General features: G+C 40.8%; 1 protein-coding gene across 1 annotated transcript in view; it reads left to right on the plus strand.

Moving 5' to 3' along the window:
• The window catches only part of B3GAT2 (beta-1,3-glucuronyltransferase 2), a 171,349-nt gene that overhangs the window by 89,807 nt on the left and 66,926 nt on the right, over positions 1-14,616 (plus strand). The window lies entirely within an intron of this gene.

Consider the following 14,616-nt stretch of genomic DNA (forward strand, 5'->3'; position numbering starts at 1 on the left):
ATGCTCTCGCTCCTACACTGTCAACACAAATGGCACCATGTCCGTTCCTTGGACACCATCTTGCGGTGTCCCTCAGGGATCACCCCTATCCCCTATTCTCTTTAACATCTATATGTCCTCCCTGAAACTCCTCCAATTATCCCCCCTTGAAACAATCTACACATACGCTGATGACATCCTTGTCCTCCTTGAGACAGACCAGAACCTCACCAACCTCCACGAGAACATTACAGCTTGCATAATGAGACTTCATTCCTGGTCCTTCTCGGTACAGATGAAATTGAATGAATCAAAAACAAAATTACTCTGGCTTGGCCCAAAATTAGATCACATGCCCACCCTCTTCGCACTACCCTCAGGTGCTGCACTGCAGCTTGAGTTCTCAAGCAAGGTCCTTGGCATCATTATCGATTCTTCTCTCTCCCTCAATGACCACCTCAACTCCTTGGCTAAATCATGCTTTTTCAGCCTCCACATGCTGAGGAAAGTAAGATCCTATTTTCGCCAACAACATTTTGCCGTCCTTGTCCAATCCATCATCCTCTCCAAATTAGACTACTGCAATGCCATCTACTTAAGCCTATCAAAAAAAAGTCTTCAAAGACTCCAGCTAATCCAGAATACTGCAGCCAAGTTGATCTTTGCAAAACGCAAGTCTGACCATGTCTCCCCACTCCTAGCCAAACTTCACTGGCTCCAAGCGATTTCCAGAATCCATTTCAAATGCTCTTGCCTGGCTTTTAAGATCATTCACAGCATCCTTCCTCCCTTAATCCCACTATCTTATAACTCCTCGAGTCCTGACTACCAGACCCGCCCAAAGGTTAAAAAAAACCTCCCCCTCTCTACACGGTATTCGCTATGCAGGCAAACTGGGTAAATCCCTTCTCTTCAGAATCACAGGTTTTTGGAACGACCTTACTACCCCGCTGCGGAACCTGGGCTCCCTCCAATTATTCCGCAAGCAACTGAAAACCTGGCTTTTCACTAAAATGTAATTCTATCCCCCCTTACTCTTCTCTTCTATATATAAATTCATGTAAACCTTTTTTTTTTTCCTTCTCTTCCTATATTTTAAGTTCTTGTAAACCGTGCCGAGCTCCACAACATCCGTGGAGATGATGCGGTATATAAACTTAAGGTTTAGTTTAGTTTAGTTTATAGAATTTAACCCTCAGGCAATAACATTATTCAACAATCTCCAGATAATATTGTGCTAAACAATCCATAAAAAAGTGGGAAAACCAAAAACAATAAACCCTTGAAGCAACAGGGTAACAATAAGGAAAAAAAAAAAGTAATCCAAGAATAATATTATGGGATGAACAAGTCCAAAACTATTATAAGCTTCTCAGTAACTCCTTGATTAAACCTAATCTTAAATCAGACCACTGCCAATTGTTTAGCCTCTATCAAAAACTGTAATTGGTCTGGATAAAAAAAAAAAAAAAAGACATATCTAGTAGAGGAAATAACCACCACACATTTACAGGGATAACAAAGTTGAAAAGTGCTTCCTAATGCCTGAATTTCTTTCTTTCCTGAATAGTTTTTGTAAGATCAGGGAAAACCCATATCTTTTGACCCATATAATTCACATTTTTATACTTAAAGATGCCAGAAATACTAGGAAGCGAAAGATGTTGTTTATGCAAACCTGGGATTCATATTTGCAAGCTTTACATCCTAAAGGCTGTAGTGTGGTTTTAAGATGGGTGTCCTAATTGGGCTTTTATTTAGTTAAATGAAGATAATAATTTATTTATTTGATTTTTTTAGCCCTTCCTCCCAAAGGAGCCCAGAACGGGTTACAAAGTACATCCATAATAATCCAGACAGAGCAGAGATGACATAGTTTACATAAATTACAATATAGACATGACAATAATTTACAATATAGACATGACAATTAAACATATGCACTAAGTAGCATTCGGTGAGATTAAGTGGCATAGGTGCGTTGACTGGGTGGCATTTCAGGGTGAATGACTTTAAGGCGCTGGGTTAGTAAAGAGGAAGGTTTTCACAGCCTTCCTGAAGTTCCAGAGTCCATCTAGTGATCTGACAGATGGAGGGATTGTGTGCCAAAGTTTGGGTATGAAATGTGAGTAGGAGCGTTTGCGGGCGGTTTCAGTTTTGAGGAAGTGGTCAGAAGGTATGGTCAGTCATTTTTCTCCTTGGGACCTCAATGGTCACTTTGGGAAGTAGATTTGTAGTTTAGTTTTCATGTAGTACGGAATCGTTTCATGGAAGGTTTTGAAAGCGAGGAGCAGGGCCTTGAAGGTGCAGTGTTTTTGAATTGGCAGCCAGTGCATGGAAGCTAATGCAGGGGTAACATGGTCGCGGATGCCTAGGTTTTTCAGAAGGCGGATTGCAGCTTATTGCAGCGTTTTGCACCCTTTGGAAGCGGGAGAGAGTTTTGGTAGGCAGGCCCACTAGTAGAGTGTTACAATAGTCTATGCGGGATAGAACAAAAGTGTAGAGTAGTTGGGCAAATTCAGGTTCCGAGAAGTAGGCACCTATGGTTTTTAGCTGGCGGAGGTAGTAGAAGGAGGATGATACTAGTTTGGATACGTGATCTGTCATTGATAAATTAGAGTCAAGAGTTACTCCTAGGCTGTGGACGTTGTCTTTGGGTGTAAGGGTGTTTGTGGCCCAGGAAAAGGACGGACGGGGGTATACGCATAAATCTTTGTGGATCCAGAGTTCTGTCCTGGATTCATTTAACTGTAACTTGTTTACGGTCATCCAAGTCTTTTTTTCAGTTAAGCAAGACTGGAGATTTTTGATTTGTGTGTCTCGGTGACGGCCTAGGGGAAGATAGAGTTGTAGGTCGTCAGCGAAAGAGTGGATTCTGATTCGGTGTTTTCCCGCTATTTCCAGTACTGGTTTGACATAGAGGTTGAAGAGGAGAGTAAGGCTCCCTGAGGCACTCCATAGTGGAGTGGTTTGGGTTCAGATAAGGATTTTTCTAGTAGGACTCTCTGCGATCTGTCGTTCAGGAATGAAGAGAACCATTGAAGTGCGTTGTCACGGATTCCAATGGACTTTAGCCTGGACAAGAGGAGAGAGTGGTCTATGGTGTCAAAGGCGGCACTGAGGTTTAATAGTACCAGCAATGCATCATTTCCATCATCTAGGATTTTTCAGCAGTCATCTAGGATGTCCAAAAGCACAGTTTCTATGCTGTGATGTTTCTTGAAGTCTGATTGAAAGTTGGAGAGGGTGGCGTTTGTCTCCATGAAGTCTTGCAATTGTGTGAGTACAGTCTTTTCCAATATTTTTGAGATGAATGGGAGGTTTGAGACAGGTCTGAAGCTGCTTGGGTTATCTGGGTCCATGGTTGTTTTTTTCAGGAGTGGTTTTACTATGGCTGATTTCCAGCTCCATGGAACTACACCTGTTATAAGGGACTCATTTATTAGGGGTAGGATGGATTCCAGGAATACCTCGTTTGTGTTCAGCAGTGTAGTGGAGGGACATGGGCCCAGGATCGAGGTTGCGGGGCGTAAGGAGTTGATTATGGTTTTGAGGTCGTTGTGGGAGATCGGTATGAACCTGTTCAAGGTTTCCATCTTGGGTGGATTGCATCTTGGGCAGTCTCTTGGATATATGGGAGTGCTTTCGCCTCAGAGTCCAGATTTGCACTTATCTTTGATATTTTGTAGTGGAAGAAGGTGGAGAGGGATTCGCAGTCTAGGTTCATTTGCAGGGAAAGCATTGGACCTTGGGATAAGGAGAATAGGTTTTTCGTTAATGAGAAGGTCTTCGATCTGCTTGGGACCTTAGATAGTAGAGCAGTGAAATGAGCTTTCTTTTCTTCATGTGTGGCTAATTTGTAGTTTTGCTGCAAGATTTTCGAGGAGTATTTGTCCTGATCACTGAGAGTTTTGCGCCAAGTATTTTCTGCTTTTCTGACTCTCCTTTTTTGTACTCTCAGGTCTTCTGTAAACCAGGGTGAAGAGAATGGTCTTGAGTTAGGTTTAGACACCTTGACTTTTGCTAGGTTCTCATAGAGTGTTTTAATGCCTGAGTGCCAGGTTAGTGCCTTCTTTTCTAGGGAGTTAGTGCCTAGTTGTAGTTTGGAGATGCCGTGGGAAAATGTGGTTGGGTTTACTGATTTTGGGTCGAACGTAATTGTTTCCTGGGAATTTGTTCGGTCTGCTGCTTCTTTAACTCTGGTGTGCAGGCTGAACGTGATTATATGGTGATCAGTCCAGGGGACCACGATGTTTGTCGGCGAGGATGTTTTCTGGTCAATTTGTGGGCCGTCTGGGAGAAAGATTAGGTCCAGTGTATTTCCAGAGGAATGAGTTGGAGAGGTGACTTGTTGAGTGAGTCCCAGATCTGACAGTGTTTTGATGAAATCTCGTGGGGCGCCCGTGATTTCTGGGTAGTCCGTGAAGTTGAGGTCGCCTAGGACTACGATTTGTTTATGGATTACGGACAGGTTGCTTATAATGGTTAGCAGTTCGTCGAGCACAGACATAGGAGAAGAGGGTGCTCTGTAGACTAATATGATTGTAATTTTTTTGTCATGGCCTATTGAGAAAACAAAGCATTCTGGGTCTGGTAGTGTTATGGAGTGTATTTGGCGTGGGTTTAACTTGGATTTGGTGATCGCTGCCACCCCTCCCCCTCTCTTGTTGGGACGGGAGCATGCCAGTGCTTGGTAGCCTTGAGGGCATAACGCACCCAAGGTGGCTCCATCGTTGTCTTTGAGCCATGTTTCCGTCACTAGTAGGAGGTCCCAGTTGTATTCTGTGATGGCATCTGTGAGAACGAGGTTTTTGTCGTTTACGCATCTGGCATTCACTAGGGCTGCTGCGACGTTGTGTGCAATGGGGGCATATGTGTCAGTTTTGATCTTTATGAGGTTGTGGGTATTGATTGTCTTGGGCTTTGCATGGTAGCAGCTTCTTAGGCCTCCATATCGACCCTGGCCAGTGATGGTGGGTATGTGGTATGCCATCACGGGGAGTATGAGTGTGATGGCTAGAAGGGGGCACAGTGTATTGGCTTGGTTGTGTGTTGAAGAAGAAGTTGACTGCATGCTGCAACAGGAGCCCCTAAGGGCGGAAGAGGAATGAGCTGTGAGCTCTGGGGAGAAGGGGTGGGGCTTCCCACCAAGGAGGATCAGCAGAGAGATAGTGTGTCTTGATGAAATGGGATAGAGAGTACCATTGGGTGGGGAGGGGAAGGAGGGTGTGGGGAGGGGAGATAGAGGTTATTGAAAGGTTCAAACATATAGTCATATATAGATAAATCGGGGTTTACTGGAAGGGGCTTATTTTTATTTTATTATGTATATCATATTATTATATTTGATGCATCATTGTTGTAATAAGCGCCTTGATTTTGTATTTGTTGTATTTGATGTTGTTTGCATCAATAAAACTGTTTGAATCTAAAAAAAAAAAAAGAAAAGTCTCAGAATATGGTCATGATCTTGGGGAAAAATAAATATAGCCATAAGAGTAGCTTGACAGATTATTTCAGTTGCAGAACTCTCCAAGAGCCCAATTGAGTCCAAACTATCTTGAGTCAACCCCACCCTAAAAGCATTGCCTTTATCTTGAGACATTTTCTTTGCTGCAATATACCTTAATAAGCTTTAGAAAAGGGCAGTGACGCTTCTTTGGGAACATGCAGAGTCTCTTCCATGTATTTTTTCATAATATCTCCAGCCAAAAATCTCAAGCCTTCTAGCTGCCAGCATATTATCGTTAATAATAACAGACTGAATTTTCTGTAATTCAGTTACTGCTGCTCTAATTTAGCCAGTCTATCCTATGCACCTTTCACAAGTTGTTCTAAGTTCCTGATTTTCCAGCACAACTGCAGTTAATGCTGTTATAGACTTATGTCAAATGGAACCCAATGTCACAGTCTGCGGCTTAACCAAAAGGGAAACCACATCCAAAAGCTTCAATTCTTGCTCAAATACCCTAGTTGAAAATGAGAGTATTTCAGATGCAGAAGTTCCAGGCAACATTTCAGAAGCCTTCTCTCTAGTCACTGTAGCTCTTGATGGCATCTCTCCAACCAACTGGGTACACCCCTCTGCAGTTGGCACAATGCTTTGCGATACTACTGGGTGCTGCTTCTACACTGAAGATGCTATTATGGGTAAAGGTGGAGCTCCGCGAATGTGGACTTGGAGTAGTGTCAACTTCTCCCAGGAGTGCTGCTTTAAGCAATCCAGCAGAGCTAGTTCACGGTGAACTGGACTTCATGGTAAGAAGCTAATCTAATCTAATCCAATCTTTGGTTTATATACCGGGTCATCTCCCAGTGGAGCTCGACCCGGTTCATATATAATTAAGACTAGAGTAAACAGCAGAAAACATAGGAAGAACTAATTAAAAACTAAAGTACATAAGAAAAACATAAGAAAAATAACTAGAATATTATCATTTTGTTGAGGCTGTAGTTAAACCATTTAAAAATTGCGAGAACAAAGTTTTCAGGAGTTGGTATTGTTGACTGGCAGAGAGGGGCAACTAGCTAGGATTCAGAGGGGAAATCCTGAGTTTTCCTCTTATGCTTTTTCCCCATCCTGGGGACCTCCACAGAGCACTTCAAACTGCGTCCTCTTCATTAGTTGTTATCTTGGTTCTCCCTCCTCCTATTTGTTTTAAAGATATTTCCATCCATTCATCATTGAGTGTCCTCTAGTCTTTGTTATATTTAAAAGAGTATAAAATTGATTCACTTTTACCTGTTCTACACCACTCAGGATTTGATAGACCTCAACCAGCAGAAGAAAAGTGGAAGGGAAGTCCTGGACAGTCAACCAAAACAACTGCTGAAAACAGTGTGCTGGACAGAATAACCTGATTTTCAAATGATTCTTTTAAACAAATAACAAATAGACCCAACACAATCCATGTTTTGGCTCAAATGAGCCTACCTCAGAGGTCACAACAGAATATCTATAAAAAAAAATCATATGTAATATAAATCAATCATAAACAAAAATTATTGTCTGTTCTCTTGTTTGCTGTTATGTAGACCTCAATCATATTCTCCCTCATCCTTCTCTTTTCCAAGTTGAGGAGCTCTAAACTCTTTAGCCTTTCCTCATATGAGAGGAATTCTAGCCCCTTTATCACTTTGGTTGCTCGTCTTTGAATTTTTTCTAATTCCACTACCGTGTTTCCCCGAAAATAAGACCTAGCATCATTTTCGGGGTAGGTCTTAATATAAGCCCTACCCTAAAAATAAGCCCTAGTCCCGGGATTCGCCAGCAGCAACTCTTCAACCCAGCACAGATGCTCAAGGCCCAGCAGAGATCACCAGCAGGCTCTATCAGCACCGGCACGTCCTGTGGGTTTGTGCTGCGAGCCGGTGCCCGATCACTGTGAGGGTTTGAGCGGACGGGCAGGGGGGCGATGCTAGTTCTCAGGGGCAATGCTGGTTCTCAGAGGTGGGGACTCGCATATCGAGTCAATGCAAGATTTGCGAGAGTGTTTTGCTCGTCTTGCAAAACACTCGCAAAACGCATTACTCGCAAACCGAGGTTTGACTGTACATATCTGATAGTTGTTGGCTTGAGACGATTATTAATTTTAAAAAATTAAAACAACTTATCATAAAGGTTTAGGGTTCTGAAACAACAAATTTTAAAAGTTATGTTGATCAGAACTTGACACTTGCACAAAAAGACCCTTACTCAACGATAATATATGAGTAAAATACTTACGTTAGTATTATTATTTTACCAGTAAAGTTTGATTGAGTATAACAGCTGAGTTTGCTCCAACAATCCACTAGCCATGCGCAACGCCATTAGGCATGCACACTAGTTATACGCAGAGTGTCTCCCCCTTGGTGATTACATTCACACGATAACAGAAAACAAACTGTTTTACCGGCCATAATTATCCAAACAGTAACTAACAAATTACCTGATTCAGTTGTAGCATTTTTATTTCTATATACTTTTTAATTTGTTAAGGTTGTAAAAGATCTCTAATATATGAATAATCTGTGGCTCTCCTGTACATCAGTCACGGCTCCCCAGGGAGCCGCGACTCTCAGTTTGGGAACCGCTGCTGAGCTAGGGAAATTGCTTTCATTATTGTCTCCTATTCCCTTTAGTCTATATAATCTCATAGGTACCAAAGAAAAGCGAATACCATTTCAGTCTTTCTAGAGATATTGCTGGGATGCAGAGTCTAAAAATTCTCATTCTTTGGAATGGGCCATCCTTGGCATCTCTTGACTCTGTCACCAAATAATGTAAGAAATATACAATTAAGGTGTGCTATCACTGTAGAGCAGCAATACAAACCACTGACCTCTCGTACTGACTATTGGACACCAACCTTCAATAAGGCAATCAATTTTTCATGGCCTCCAAGCATTTACCAGAACTGTTAAACCTGACCTCTTTCTGTGACACCATCAAACCTCCTTGCAATAGAGCAAAACCTTCCATTTCATCAGTGCCTTTAGCTTTCTGTTCATTAGTGGGGAGAAGCTTGAGAGACATTGATGTGGTTGAGCTATCAATTTCCCCAACCTGATTAAGCAGCTGATTTGACAGCAATGTAAGATCAGAGACGCACGGTGCACTTGTGCAAACAAATACCTGTCAGGCTGGAAATGGGAAATTAAATAGCTCTGAACAGATTTAATGGAAATGGAAATTCTTAACTTTTTTTTTTGCAGGCCCAGAGGGAAGCATTTTGAGGACCATGCCGCTGCATTTGCAGGTCAATACTGCTCATTTACAAGTGACCCTGAAGTTGACCATGTTGTCCACAGGAAATTGGACAATTTCTCTGAGAAATGTGACCTTTGTTTTTGCACATAAAAATAAGATCCCTGTCAGCTCAGAGAGGATAAAATCTTGGCTGCCAGTATAGTCTTATGTAGTGGCATTCTGCACTTTCACACAACAGCCCATTGGAAATCAAAGTCCATGAGATAACTGCAAGCTCCAGGCATGCACAATTCAGATTTGTGATGGTGGCCATTTCTTTATTTTATTTATATACCATTTATATCCTAAGTGGTTTGACATTCAGGTACTTCATCATATTTCCCTATCTGTCCCGGCGGGATCAAACTCTATCTAGTGTACCTGGGGCAATGGGGGGATTAAGTGACTTGCCCAGGGTCACAAGGAGCGGCGAGGGATTTGAACCCACAACCTCAGGGTGCTGAGGCTATAACTTTAACCACTAATCCGGTTAATTATTTAAAGAAATGTATTGATACATTGAACATTTCTTTGGAACTGAGTATCTTTTTTTGGCGAAAGAGAAAATTCCCAAAAGCTGACTATATTTGCTATACAATTTGTGATTTTTACTAAAAAGGAGGCAATGGGATGCATTTTCGAAAGGATCTATCTGTCTAACAAAGGAGTAAAATTGCTTGATTGGGCCCATTAGAAACCCTACTGGCTCTGAATATCTAAATTTAACTACTTAAAGAATGGGCAGCCCCAGATGCAGGTTAGGCCTAGGGAAGAAAGTTAGGAAGCCATTGCTTGCTATCAGTGAGTTTGGAAAGTCAAACCTAGGCAGAGGGATAACTGGTAAAATTTAGTTAATTTTTCTTACTCTATGACTCAATGATCTCACCATCGCCTCTCATTGAATCATAAAGAAGGTTGCTTCCCTTGACCATGTCTAATCCTCTCCTCCCACTCACTTAAAAAAATAAGTACCTCCCCCAACATGAACCCAGTCTCCCTCCCACCTATCTAAAAAATAAAAAGTAACACCGTGACAGGTCCCAACCCCACCCCCTCCCCATTTACTGGCCCATTTCACAGTGCACCCAAAGAGCAGTGAATGTCAGGCCAGTGTTTGAGGATCTTAGGGAACATTTCTCTAATGATATTGGGTAGGAGGAGACAATACTCACTGGGGGAGGCATGGATATTTGGAAAGAAGATGAATAATTAGGTTGCCAACTCTGGTGACCATAGTTTGGCCCTAGTTTTAAGCTCATTTTTAATTGTAAACCTAGACATCTGGGTTGGGCTCAATTTTGCCAGCTAAGCTGGGCACCAAGTATCCTTTTGAACATTTACCTCATATGATTCTCAAACAAATTATAATCTAAAATATAGTCCTATCATCCAAAATATTAACCATAAAGGAGTACCTAATAACTTCTAAATACAATTTTGCATTCAGCTTTAAACTTTAGGCCATGGAATTCTCTGTCAATTATTACTCAATGGGTCAGTATTTGCCATTACAGACTTTTTCTGACAGCTCATATTTGCTACATACCACTGAAGATAATACTTTCCTCCATTATCAGCTGGAATTAATTTGACTAATTTCCATCTTATTACTAGATTCCTCTTTTGTTGTTTTCTTTCTGTCAGTTCTCCCTCCATCTGCTATTCTATAGTTGAGTCTTTTAAATGCCCTTAAGAGCACTGCTGCCTGCTTTGCAAATGAGCCATTCACACTCCAGGAAAGATGGAATAAAATGATCTAGGCTCTGCTATCAAAATGTGGAATGTTTAAAAGGCAACAATTAAAAGAAGCGGCTATGTGGTTAAAAGCTTATGAATGCAAGTGTGGAGTTCAGAGAGGAGAAGAGCATAAGGTTAAAAAGAGAAGATCAAAGGTGAGGGGCAGGAAGAAAAGAGAGGAAAACAAGGACGGAAATTAGGAGCGTACTCAGCATTTTAAATCAATGGGGAGAGAAGCGACAGAGAACAGGAACAAAGGGTTCAAGGGTGAGAATTAAATGGTGACAAATAGCTACCATAACATTCAATGTAATGCAAGTTTCCATCTACAGTATTTAAAAATTTATATACCGTATATTAACTATACAGTTTACAAAGATTAAAATCATAACAGGTTAAAACACCACATACAGGCACAATTGCAAACAGCTCTCGTAAAAAAAAAAAGAAGAAAAAAGAAAAGAACTAAAACAGGAATGCTCTAACAAACAATTGAGTTTTCAGCATTTTCTTTAAATTCATCCTCCCAGCACAGTATCGCAAAATTCCAGGCACCTGCCAAAAACGGCATCGCTGCACCAGTGCTAACATGCAAGATTGACATTTTGCCCTCTAAACTCAGTTTCATACTATTTTCTGATCTCAAACACCTTCTAGGCCGATAAATTTTTTTTTTAAAAACCCTGTAAGACAACTGGAGAAACATGATACAAAATCTGATGTACTCGTATAGTTGAAAGAATCTTAAAGTCCTCAGTTTTGACGTTCTTACTACTCTGTTGTCCTCCAGGGGGTTTGTATAGTGATTTCTCTGCCCTTATTGAGGCAATAATGGATTGTTCACTGATTGGACAAGATATGATTGTTTTAGTAAGTTGTGGGTGGATGATCAAGTGAATTATTTTAATTCTTTGATGTCTAGTTTGGGTTGGGAACAATTAGTGGTAGATGTGACCCATGAGAGAGGACATATTTTAGATATAATATTTGTACAGAATATCTTTTGATATTAATTTAGAGCCAATTCCTGTAGCAATTCTGTGGTCTTCATGTCTCTATTACTGTTTCAATTGAGGCCTCTCCTTATGTATATCAACCAGTGATGGTGAGGTGTAAACGTTCATACGTATTATACGATTGGAGAGCTGAAGCCTCTGTGGAGTCCTCAGCTGTTTCTGTGTGATGATATGCCATCGACAAATGCTGTGTCTGTATGGCATTCATCTTTAGAATCAACTTTAGAGCAGTTGGCTCCGCTGCAGGTTGTACAGTGTACAAAGAGGAAACACTGTCCTTGGGATTCTGCTGAGGTGAGGCAAGTCAAAAGAGATCTTCGGAAATTAGAGCAGCATTAGAGAAAATGTCCTGATGTGTTTACTCAGGAGACTTATATATTGGCATTGACAGGTTATAAACAGCTGGTTTGTCAGCAAGAAAATTATTTTGATGGTAAGATCATAACAGCACTTTCGGGAACAGTTTTCTGTTGTAAATTCTTTGGTAAATAGGACTGATTTTCTAACTTGTGAACAGTTTGCAGCTTATTTCCTGTCAAAGTCAACTATTATGAGTGTCAGATTCCCTCTGTGTTCACAGGAGGAGGAGTCCAATGCAACTGAGCTTTGGACTCCAGTTTGCGTTGAGGATATCATTCAGGCTATTGAGTTGGTAAGTAACTCTAATAGTCCTTTGAATATGTGTGCTCCGGTGGTCTTAAAATATTTAAAGACCGAGATTGCTCCATCGGTGGTAGCAATTGTTAATCGTCCTTTTGCCACAGGTTTTGTCCCTGATATGTTGAAGCAGGGCAACAGTCTGTTCGTTTCTGTAGATGTAACAAAGGTGGAACATTTTCACCCTATTTCAAATCTCATGTTTTTTTCAAAAGTAACGGAGAAAGTTGTGTTACAGCAACTGGAGGATTTTGTGGCCATCCAAAATGGATTCCGCTTAGGACATAGTACAGAGTTGCTTTTGCTGTCTTTTTGTGCGATGAAATTAAAAAAGGGTATGATGGGGGAAGCGGTATCTATTTCATTGCCCCAGGTACGTTAATCAGATTGTGAGCTCATTGGAACAGATAGGAAGAAATGCTTGAGTACCTGAAGGCTATAAGTGGTCTATAAATAAATAGTATCTCTTGATGCAGCAGCTGCATTTGACACAGTAAACCATAGAGCAGGGGTAGGCAATTCCGTTCCTCAGGAGCCGCAGCCAGATCAGGTTTTCAGGATATCCACAATAAATTTGCATGAGATAGATTTGCATCTCAAGGAGGCAGTGCATGCAAATCCATCTCATACATATTCATTGTGGATATCCTGAAAACCTGACCTGGCTCCGGCTCTCGAGGACCGGCATTGCCTACCCCTGCCATAGAGTAATATTGGATCGTTTGCATTTGTTTGGCGTTTCAGGAACCGTGTATAGGCGGTTTCAGGCATTCTTTACTAATTGGAGCTTTTGCAATTCAACATATTTTCTTTGACTTCCGGTGTGCCACAGGGTTCATACCTGTCAGTTATGTTGTTCAACTTGTTTTTGGCCCCCATTGGTAAGGTATTAACTGGTTTAGGGGTAAAGTAATGGTTATATGCAGATGATTTGCAGATTTTCTTTGAATTTTCTGAAGATTGTGAGTAGGGTTTTCGGTTGTTGTCAGCTTATTTAACTGCTATTGTGGATTAAATGACATTGAATTGTCTGTGTTTGGATGTGCCAAAAACAAAGATTTTGTAGCTTTCTTCATCTGGAATGTTGGGAGCGCCTTTGGTTTTTGTGTATGGTACGATACAATACAATTTTTATTTGTATACCGCAAACACCTCAAAAGAAGTTCAAAGCGGTTAAGAAAGACAATAATCAATACAATAAAACATTTAAAAAATTACAACTTTTTCAAAACATATTCCTGAAACAAATGAGTATGATGGGGTATAGATTCCTATTCAATTTGTAGTTAGGAGTTTAGGGGTGTTATTGGACTCCTCATTATCATTTCCAAAATCATATTAAGGCTATGGTGAAATTTGTCTGGTGTTGAAACTGTGAGATTTATTATCTACAATTAATTTTCCATAGGCTATGCAATGTTTTGTGTTGCCACCTTTGGACTACTGTAATGCCATGTTGTTTGAACTTCCTCAGAAGTTGATAGGGGCATTGCAGGTAGCCCAGAATGCAGCGGCATGTGTGATTAGAGATATATCTCAAAGAGAACATGTGTCTCCATTATTGGCTGACTTGCATTGGCTTCCAGTTTTTGGGACGATGCAGTTCCAGATTGTGGTTTTGGGGGATAGGGCATTGCATCAAGCGTTGCCTTCGGCTATGGCTGATCTAATTATACCTTATGTGCCTCCTCATTCTCTGCGCTCGCAATCTAAGCAGCTGTTAGACATACTATCACCAGTGTGATAGAGTTGTTGCCAAGTATGTGCTGTTCTATATTACATTACATTACATAACAGATTTCTATTCCGCCATTACCTTTCAGTTCAAAGCGGATTACAAAAAGAGTTATGGAAGAAGGGTTACAACGTTAGATCAGAGAAGGTTTCCAAGAGAGGGAAAAGTAGGATCTGGGGTTAGGGAGGGGATGGTAAGAGGGGGGGTTAAGCTTTATCATGGTATTAAGCTTTATTAAGGGATTTCTTGAAGAGTATAGTTTTAATTTTCTTTCTGAACATCTTGTAGTCTGGGGTTGTTGTCAACAGATTGGAGACTTGGTTGTCTATCTTCGCTGCCTGAGTGACCAGTAGTCCGTTGTATAGTTTTTTTCCGTTTTAATTCTTTGATTGGGGGGTAAGTGAATGGGGTGTGTGTTTTTCTATGCCTGGTAGAGGTGGTTGCATTGTGTATGTTTTTATGTAACCTGCACAGAGTTTGTGATGTATAGGATAAAAATATTTTTAAATAAATTCATTTTTTGGAGGTTAGAGATGCTCAGCTTCAAGCCCTTTATAATGAGCTAAGAATGTCTGCATTTTAGAGAGTATAACTCATACAGAACACAGCTATGACATTGTTAAGGTGTATATGTTAACCCTGCCTCCTCCACCTAGGATTTGTTTGGAGACGACAGTATACTGTACATAACATTCCTATTGTTTATTCAGTACACTTCCTGTCCAACAATGTTACAAATTTAAAGCATCTTTTTTTGTCCA

Source organism: Geotrypetes seraphini, chromosome 3 (assembly GCF_902459505.1).
Source record: "Geotrypetes seraphini chromosome 3, aGeoSer1.1, whole genome shotgun sequence".
NCBI classification, from domain to species: domain Eukaryota; kingdom Metazoa; phylum Chordata; class Amphibia; order Gymnophiona; family Dermophiidae; genus Geotrypetes; species Geotrypetes seraphini.